This window comes from Mus caroli, chromosome 1 (genome assembly GCF_900094665.2).
Source record: "Mus caroli chromosome 1, CAROLI_EIJ_v1.1, whole genome shotgun sequence".
In the NCBI taxonomy this organism is placed as follows: domain Eukaryota; kingdom Metazoa; phylum Chordata; class Mammalia; order Rodentia; family Muridae; genus Mus; species Mus caroli.
This window is the reverse complement of record NC_034570.1, coordinates 105,522,795-105,532,723: the sequence shown is the minus strand read 5'-3', so window position 1 is coordinate 105,532,723 and position 9,929 is coordinate 105,522,795.

Below are 9,929 nucleotides of genomic sequence, written 5' to 3'. Positions count from 1 at the left end.
GAGAGAGAGAGAGAGAGAGAGAGAGAGAGAGAGAGAGAGAGAGAGAGAGAAGCCTTTATGCCTTTATTCAGCTTTATTCAGAACTACCAGTGAAGGGGTCACTGCAGTAGAGGAAACCTGAGCTCAACTATACAGCTGTAGGAACATAGCATAAAATGAGTTCTGCATAGGAAACAAGATTGGAATGAGTAGATCCAGAGTACCTAAGCAGCAGAATGGATAGAGTTAGGCAAGTTGACCAAAAACCTGTGGGAGGATGCAAGGGGATAGAGAACATGAACACTTATGTAGTGTTTACTGGGCTGTGATCTCATAACTTCCAGATTGATGACTGGTGAATGGGCCTGATGACCCATGGGTGAGCATTTTACAGAGCAATAGAGGCAAAGGGCATCTTCCAGTGACTTTTGCTAAGGTGAAATTTGAGTAGAGGATGAAATTGCTACCTCTATGGACAGTGGTGTGTGTTGCAGTTGAGTATTGTGGCACAGGAAATTAGGTATTGAAACACTATTCTAGATGCAGTAGAAACATTCAGTCAAGATGAACACTAGGGTTTAGGAACCAGGCAGTAGATGTTCACTGTTCTCTGCAGAGGAAGAATTCTTAGTCTAGCCGGGGATTTTAGTGGTAGTCATTCAGCATCTACCATCATGGTGGATTCAACCTTTAGAAGACTAGCACTTTTAGAATAGAATCAGTCTAATCCTCATCCTAGGTGGTATATTCATTCATTTCTGACAAATTGCACGAGTGTGTGTGTGTGTGTGTATGTTGTACATGTGCTTATGTACACATGCTTATGGGTGTTTGGAGGCTAAAGGTTGTGTTTGTCAGTATTCACTTGGGAAATTTGAGATAGGGTCTCTCTCTCTCTCTCTCTCTCTCTCTCTGTGAGACTCACTGATTTGTAAATTTTGGCTGAACAGAGAACCCTAGATAACTTCCTGTCTCTGCTTCCTGAGTTACAGCATTACAAATTAGCATGATTTTAAAACATGGGCCCTTGGGGGAATCAATTGAGTTTCTGATGTTTGTACAGCAAGGATTTTGTTCACCAAGCCTGCCACCAACCGATCGTTGGATTATTCTTTCAAACTTGTAAGAAAACACTCCCTCCAAGTATGGCTGTAGAGAGCTTCCTGGATAGAAGTTTGCCTCCTTTTTGAGTACAACATGGAGTGGAAAGCTAGGGAACCAGACCTCCTTTGTATCAAAACCAGCTGAGGAATCGATAAGGTGCTGCCCCAGCACCACCTGGGTCAGGGTATCTCAAGTGATCTGACTTTTGCATTCAAACACCCATGCCTGAGAAATAGTGGTACTTATGGTCAGATACATCTTAATGAAGTTGAATTATGCCCTGTGCACACCTGTAGACATACCCACTGAGAGACTTCTCCCTAAAGATATACCAACTCTATAGCATACATATTGCCACTTGTCTCTAGAAACATATCTGTTATGGGTAGTGACTTGCTACTTTGACTTTTATGCTCGAAAAGCTCAATTTGATGTAAGATGTAAATACTTGTCATCTATTGTTTTATAATTGGCTACTGTTCCCAGCCAGTGATTTTACCCTTGTCAAGGGAAGTCATTCAGGGGAAGTAAGTCTAGGTTCAGGGTTTGTTCAGTCTAAGTTCTCGGGATAATCATAGGGTTTTTATGTAGTTAAACCTGTTACATCTTAGATATTCAAATGTGAGACATAGTTTTGACATTTTAAGTACTGATAACATTTTAAAACAAGACAGGAGAGTGACTTTTATTAACTAACAATGTCTCCTCCTGCCCTTCTGTGTACCACCCTCTACCAGCTGTTAAACACTTCAGAAAATAGTAAATGAACACGATTACAAGCAATTATGAGTTTTTCTTTTCTAAGAGACAGATGGAACCAGGGTTTTTATTTCAGCACGCTTTTGAATTTAGCTTTTATCTACATGATGACACCATATTACAGAGGAGCCTTATGCTTCACTCAGTACCAGTGAGATTTCATTATAGAATGATATGTAATCAATGGTCAGTAGTCTACATAAAGACAAGTTCATAGACAGGTCACCAGTGAGCACAGCTGTAAACTCATAGTTCCAGTATTTTAAAATTATTTTTTACATATGTATGTGTTTGATATGCATGCATGTGTGCATTTACCTGTGCATGCATGTAATCAATTCAATATGTATATGTGTGGAGCCAGATCTCTATCTCCGTTGTTTCCCCCTATTCCAATGAATTCAGAGCATGACAGTTTTACTAGACTGAGTAGATGCTTCCCTGAGGGATCCCCTGTCTCCACGTTCAGAGTGGTTAGGATTACAGGAAGACTTCCATATCCATCTAGAATTTAACTGATATTAGAGGAATTAACTGATCTTAACTCTAATTCTTATGATTGGGTTTGTTTTTGTGTTGTGATGATAAAATTCAGAGATGAAAATGACCTGGTTTATGCCATGGTTGAATGAACTGTGAATACAATGGAGAAGATTGAGTGGGTTTGGCTTAATACCGTAGTACTTTCAGTCTTTTATGTTTCCTCTGTCCTAAGAAAAGTTAGGGAAAGATTGTTAACCACAAGAAGTAAATCATTAAGGGTTCCTAAGTGTGAAGCACATTAGTTAAACTTAGAGGTAACCTAGGAATCCCAGCCAAGCTGGGTGTGGTGGAGCACACCTTTAATTCCAGCACTCGGGAGGCAGAGGCAGGCCTCTTTCTGAGTTCAAGGCCAGCCTGGTCTACTAAGTGAGTTCCAGGACAGCCAGGGCTATACAGAGAAACCCTGTCTCAAACAAAACAAAACAAAACAAAACAAAACAAAACAAAACAAAACAAAACAAAACAAAACAAAACAAACAAAACAAAAACAAAACAACAACAACAAAAAAGGAATCCCAGTCAAGCAGTAAACAGGACACCCTTTCTTCCTCAGGGCACTTTAGTTTGTCTTGGGGTTAAAAGTTACAATGAGTGTAACTAAACCCATATGTCAGGAGAGGAAGGGAATCTCAATCCCTTGGATACAAATTAGAAAGTCTCTCCATCTTGAATGAACAGGATTAGGAATGTAGGCAAAGGGAGCAAGCAATACTATATCCTATTGTGGTTGTATCTTCCTGAAGTACTCAGGCAATGGGAGATAGGAACTTTATTATTTTTTTTTCTGGTTTTTCAAGGCAGGGTTTCTCTGTATACACACACACACACACACACACACACACACACACACACACATATATATATATATATCCCTGGCTGTGCTGGAACTCACTCTGTAGAACAGGCTGGCCTTGAACTCAGAAATTTGCCTGCCTCTGCCTCCCAAGTGCTGGGATTAAAGGCATGTACCACCAGTGCCTGACAGAGATGGGGAACTTCAACCAGGAATCTAAACACATTATTTTGTACCAAATGGGCATGTTATTTCTGTTTGCATTTCTAAGTATTGTAAAATAAAATTGCCCCATTTTCCCTACCATCTAAGAATTTATTAGAAAGTGAGGATATTGCTTGCCACATTAACTATCCTCTGGCTTTAAACAAAATCAGTGGACAATCAACAGCTTTGAGACATTACTACTTAATCTAGTCAGTAATTAAAATATTTGGGGTTGGCCACCTCATGTCATTTATATGATATCCTACAGATGCACTTGAACTCCTTTGGTCCCTAGGGAGGATATGCACGTAGTTCTGTCTGGTTGTTTGTATACAATAAGTGTTGTATACAGTGAACAATCTCCTAAACCAGTCCAGTTTTTTGTTTTGTTTTGTTTTGTTTTGTTTTGTTTTGTTTTGTTTTGTTTTTGTTTTGTTTTGTTTTGTTTTGTTTTGTTTTGTTTTGTTTTGTTTTAAATTCTGAGGATTGCAGTTTGTAAGGAAAACTCTTCATTGTCTAAAGGCTCTCCCTGGTCCAGCATGCAATTAATCAAGCTATTCTTAAGAACCATCAAACTTATGAGCACTTGAGGCAGAAATAAGTCAGGTCAGTTCATAAGTGAGAGTTATGTGACAGCCCATGTCCAGTTACCTGGGCTGGGGCCAAAAGGATTTTTTACACAGGGCCACTTACCTCCTGTTATAACTCTGGTGCTAATGGTGTTTGCCACATGGCCCTTGGGAAATTATCCTGTTTTTCACTTAACAGTTCTTTCCCCAGTGCACAGATTTTTATCCCAAACACTCTACATAAATAACACAAAATGGCATTTTGGCATCACAGTCACAGGCAGAAATACAGCAATAAATACAGAGAATACCATGTGGAGACATTTAAATACATGCTGTTATGAATGAACCTACTGTTGTGTGTGCATGTTCATTCCATTCAAACTACATTTTTCATAGATGTATATTCCACATCAAGAACTTTCTAAATGTTAAGAAAAAGAAAGATTTGTATGATTTTTTTGTCTATGTATGTGCATATGTATGTATGTTTGCATGCATGTTTGTTTATATATATATATTTGTTTATGAATAGAGTGTGTGTGTGTGTGTGTGTGTGTTTGTGTGTGTGTGTGTGTAGAGAACAGAGGACAAACTTGGATGTTGCTTCTCATATCCCACTACCTTATTGGTGAGGCAGAATATTGGTCTGGAACTTATCAAGTAGGTTAGGCTTGCTGACCAGTGAGCCTGGGGATTCTATCTATCTTTGCCTCCTCAGTGCTAGCATTATAACTGTGTGTCACCATAGCTACCACTTTAAAAATAGCAATTCTGGGGCACTGAACTGAGGTTGCGTGGTGCGAACACAACCCTAGGCTCTCCGTAGCATTTTTGTGTGTCAAGGAGAGCAGTGTGTTCATTTGTAGGTCATAGTGCATGTGGAGGTCAGAGAACAACTTACCTGAGTCAGTTTTCTCCTTTTGCTCTGTGGGTTCTGGGAATTAAACTCAGATTGCCAGTCTTGTTGGAAAGCATCATTCTGACATTACTGGGTTTTTTTGTTTGTTTGTTTCTTTTGTTTTGTTTTGTTTTTTTAAGTTGGCCATCTAAATCTGCTGTCTTCTGAAGGCTGACAACTCACAGCCTTCTCCACTGCTCATATCATTCATGGCTTCATTACTCTTGTCACAGACTGTATTTCATGGTCAATCTGTACTTATTTTTAAGTTTTTTATCATTTGAACTTATTTACAGGATTGAATGGATATAATTTTCTACTTGTAAATATTGAAAAATATTCTATTAAAACAATGAACATTTTTTACTCTTGGTTGATTTTCACTTCTTAGGGATTTCAGCAATAAATGAGTTAAATAAACAGATACACACACACACACACACAAACACAAACACACACACACAAACAAACATAGTGGATGGGTGGGGAGATATTGACATGCTCCAAAGGAGATATAACTTGCAGAAAAACTTGAAAATTTTACAGTTATTCATGAACTCTCTATATTAATTCTCCCATCAGAGTAAAGAATTAAATTTGGACCTACAACTGGTAAAAGTGACAGTGAAATGCCCAGCCACAATAGGAATATCTCTGACACATCCCACCAATCCCAAGTCTCAAGGACCATCATGAAAGGGGGCAGGAATATGCCAAAACTAAAGGACAAGGAGTACCAGAGTTGTACAACATTCTATGGTGATTGAGTCTCATGAGTTTATATGGCAGCTGCAAAGCAAGTTGACATTCTATTACAGCCAAGATCATGAGTCCTAACCCTCATAAGGAGCTTTAGGCAACAGTTGGTTCTGAGGAGAAAGTTTTCATAATGAGGGAGGGTCTTAGGTGAACTATGTGGGGATGTCCCCACAATTCTGAGTATGAAAGTAGAACAAATTAGAAATGGGAAGTTATTTTTAAAAAAGAAAAAAAAGAGGACTTGATGGTTGGACTTAACAGGAGAGAAAGGGGAGAATGGATCAGAGAGGAGTTAGAGGGAGGATTGTTGCTAAACATAATAAAGAGCCATGGTATACACGTCTGAAATTGTCAAAAATTGATAAAAAATACTATATTTAATTAATATCTGAGTAAGAAATAAAATATGAAGATGGATCAAGCAGTGTGTGTGTATGTGTGTTTCATATCTGTAACCCAATATTCAAGACATTAAATTTAAAGGAAATTCACATCATGGTATGTGACTTTTGAAGTCCAGAAAGATAGAGAGGAGGAGGCTAGGAATATCCTTTTCAGAGGCATGCCCATGATTACTGCTGAACTCAAATCCTCCATAAGCCTTTGTTATTTGGCTATGAACCCTAGTTTTGGTGCCATGGACAGCTACCACTTATCTGTGTTCTTCCTAAAGGAGAGCAAGGACTATTTCTTCCTATTGGGAAGTCTTGGGTCTCCAGAGCACTCTATCCCTCTAGTGGATTCTGATGTGGTATCCTGTTGTTCCCTTGGGTTCTGACCTATTTTTATCCCTTTTTATTTTCTTTCTCAATTCCTAGCCTATATGTTGATTGGTCCACAGGACAGAAGCAAGACTTATGAGGTGATACCCCTGTTTAACTATGAGTGACTTGTCTCTTTCTATAGTCCAGCCACTGTGTAGAGATGTTATCTCTTTACTTCCTATCTCTTCTCTGTTTGTTTGTTCTCTTCTAACTTAGTTAGAAGAACCTAGTTCTACCTCCTAATAGTGCCATAGGCTGGCGACATTAGGGACACTTATCAAAACCACTGAATTGATTTTTCCTAAGCCTTCTAAAAGTTGGGGTGCTTCTTCATGGATTAGAAGCAGAAATTTGTGAGATGAGTGTTAGTACTATGTGTTTACTGCTAGCACTAAGAAAGGAAAAGAAAACACAACCTCATTCATAAATCACCTTTCAGTTCCACTGTCATTGCACATCTTCAATTAACTAAGGATCATCAAGTACAGGTCTGCCAGGGGAATTGGTTCATGGTTGAACAATACAGATGAGGTATTTCTTATGTGTCTTAGTTTCATTTACTGTTGTTGTGATAAAATGTCCTAACAAAAATAATCAAAAGATAAAAGGTTCACTTGGCTCCAATTTCCAGGTAATAGTCCTTCACTATTAGGAAAAGCAAAGCAGCATGACATTGAAATAACTGGTTATATCACATCCACTGTCAAGATCAGATAGTAATGTATTAATACATGCAGCGTATGGTTTACTCTTTTATTCAGTCCAGGATCCAGCCCATGAAATGGTACCATCTACATTTATAGTGTGTATTGTCACCTCAAATTACCCAGTTAAGAAAATATCCCATAGGCATGCCCATAAGCTTGCCTCACTGCAACTCCCCAGATGATTCTAGATTGTTGAGTAGGCAATAAATGCTAACCACTACAATATTTAACTTTGAATCATAACCACAGCCCCTAGTTGGTGGCTAGAATAATAGTCACATGAAATGAGCTGACGCTTCATAGCTGGCATAAGGTTACTCTCTCTTTTTCTTAAATATAGGTAGATGTGTAATGGCTTCAAATAAGCCTAAGTGAAGTATCTAACAGGTATTACTAATGGTTTTGACTCAAAGAAAGATGAATACTTGTTGGATATTAGGCATTTAAAATCAATAATCACAAGGCAGAAATTTCTAGGTATTCCTTTGAAGATAGTTTGACAATGGGTTGATTGATAGGGACAAGGGCAGGGCAACAATAGATTATAGTAGCAGATCTGGGGTCCTCTGTTCCGTAACTACTTCCATTTGCCCTGTCCCCTGGTGCCTGGAAAGGAAATGACATTTTTACAATAAAGTTGGGCATATGTAGTGGTAACACTTTGGTGGTTTTTAGTATTTATGTAGGAAGATGAGAGGATGTTGTTGAATTTTTTTTAACCATATTGGTTTAAAATAAACTCCTTTATTTTTTTTTTAATGTAGCATGCCATTTTACGCTAATGAGCTGTTTTCCTGTATCTTGTCCTGTTCCAAATGAAATCGGATCTGTTTTTAAAATCTAGGTGCTTAATTTCAGTTTTTTTAAAGGCCACCATACTAAAATTGATCTGGCTAAGTAATGCCTTTACTTTCAATTAATAGCAAGCAGGACAGTTCCTTGACTTCCTCTAATGAGTCAAAGAAGCCAGGACACTCTCTCTCTCTCTATCTCTCTCTGTGTGTGTGTGTGTGTGTGTGTGTGTGTGTGTGTGTGTGTGTGTGTTTATGTGTGTGTATACATTGCCATGTAACCAACAGGTTAGATGTTTTCATTAATTATTCTTTATTCCATTATTATTTTAAAAAATAATTTTACTTTTGAGATTATAATTACATTATTTCCCCCTTTCCTTTCCTCCCTCCAAACTCTCCCTTGTAACACTTCCCACAGCACTCTCTTTCAAATTCATGGCTTCTTTTTCCTTAAGTATATACACATAACAAACATTCACATATATGTATATGATATAATATACATAACCTGAGGGTGATTTTTGCTTCTAGTCTCAGCATTTATTTCTTGCCTGTAATTCTTTGTCTGAAGTTGAGGTCTCATGAGATTTCCTCCTTCCATTTTAACAAGCCTATGGTGTCAACATTTTTTCATATCACATTTAGGTATCATGTTGGTGAGATACCATGGGTGCAGTTTCTGACATCTGTACAACTCAATGTCAACCGATATATCTACAGCATAACCACTGCACTAAGAGCTCAAGAATCATTGTTGAAGACGGAGAAGAAAAATTGTGAAAGCTAGAGGAACAGGAAAGGTTTTTGTGTGTGAGATTGTGTTTCTACTGTAGGTTTTGAGACAATGTTTCTCATTGAACCTAGAGACACTGATGTGGTTAAGTTGAGTGGCCAGCAAACTCCATGGATCCTCTTTTCTCTGTGTCCACAGTATCGAGATTATAGGACAGCTCTGTTAGGTTCAGCACTTTACTTGAGTGCTGGGTGTCTGAACATGGATTCTCATGGTTGCAAGTACTTTACCAACTCTGTAGACCTGAACACTAGACTTGCCATAAGCCCAAACAGATTCTGTCAGAGCAGAAACACAGTCTTTGAAGTCAGTCTGACTTGATGAAAAATACTGCTTCTTCCACTTACAGTATAACTCCAACCCCAAGCACAATTTCCTTATATTTAAAATGAAAACCATGATTCCTACCTTACTGAGTAATTTAGAGGATTATAGATAATAGTTGCAAAACATATTAAATAGCTAATAACTATTCTCTCTTTTCATTTCTCTATCATCTATCTATCTATATCTATATCTATATCTATATCTATATCTATATCTATATCTATATCTATATCTATATCTATATCTATATCTATATCTATATCCTATCTCCTATCTCTCTTAATGAGATTCCTTTCTCTTTCCAGGCTTTAAAGAGAATTCCCCCTTTTCCTTTAAAGCATGAATCATGTTGTGTCTGATATAATGTGTTGCTCTTTTCTAATGTTCTTCTACCTCAAGGCATAATCATGGCTTCCAAGGTCCTAAGGCCCAATCTTCCAACAAGATTCATTTCTGAAAGGTAGTTTTGTCAGGTCTTTCCCCAAATCTACCCATCTGTCTTGCTATTCCAATGTATTTGTTTGTTGATAGTGTTATGAATATTATAAATCTGGCTTTTTGATAGACCATAAACTACAAAAGGATGATGAACGTATTCATATCTTTAAAAAATTCACTTAATATATGTATTTCAGGTATATTTGCATATATATCTGCATACCAGAAGAGGACTTCAGATCTCATTATAGATGGTTGTGGGCTACCTTATGGTTGATGAGAATTGAATTCAAGAACTCAGGAAGAACAGCCAGTATTCTTAAACTGTTGAGCTGTCTCTCTAGCTCCTACTTATTCATATCAATATAGATTAAGAGGAGTGATTAAGACATGGAAATCGGTCCTAGGTGGTCTCAGAGCTCAGTTTTCCCAGAGCAGCCCACTTTCCCTTCTCTTTACAGAGGCATATATCAAAATGTTTTACCTGTGTTG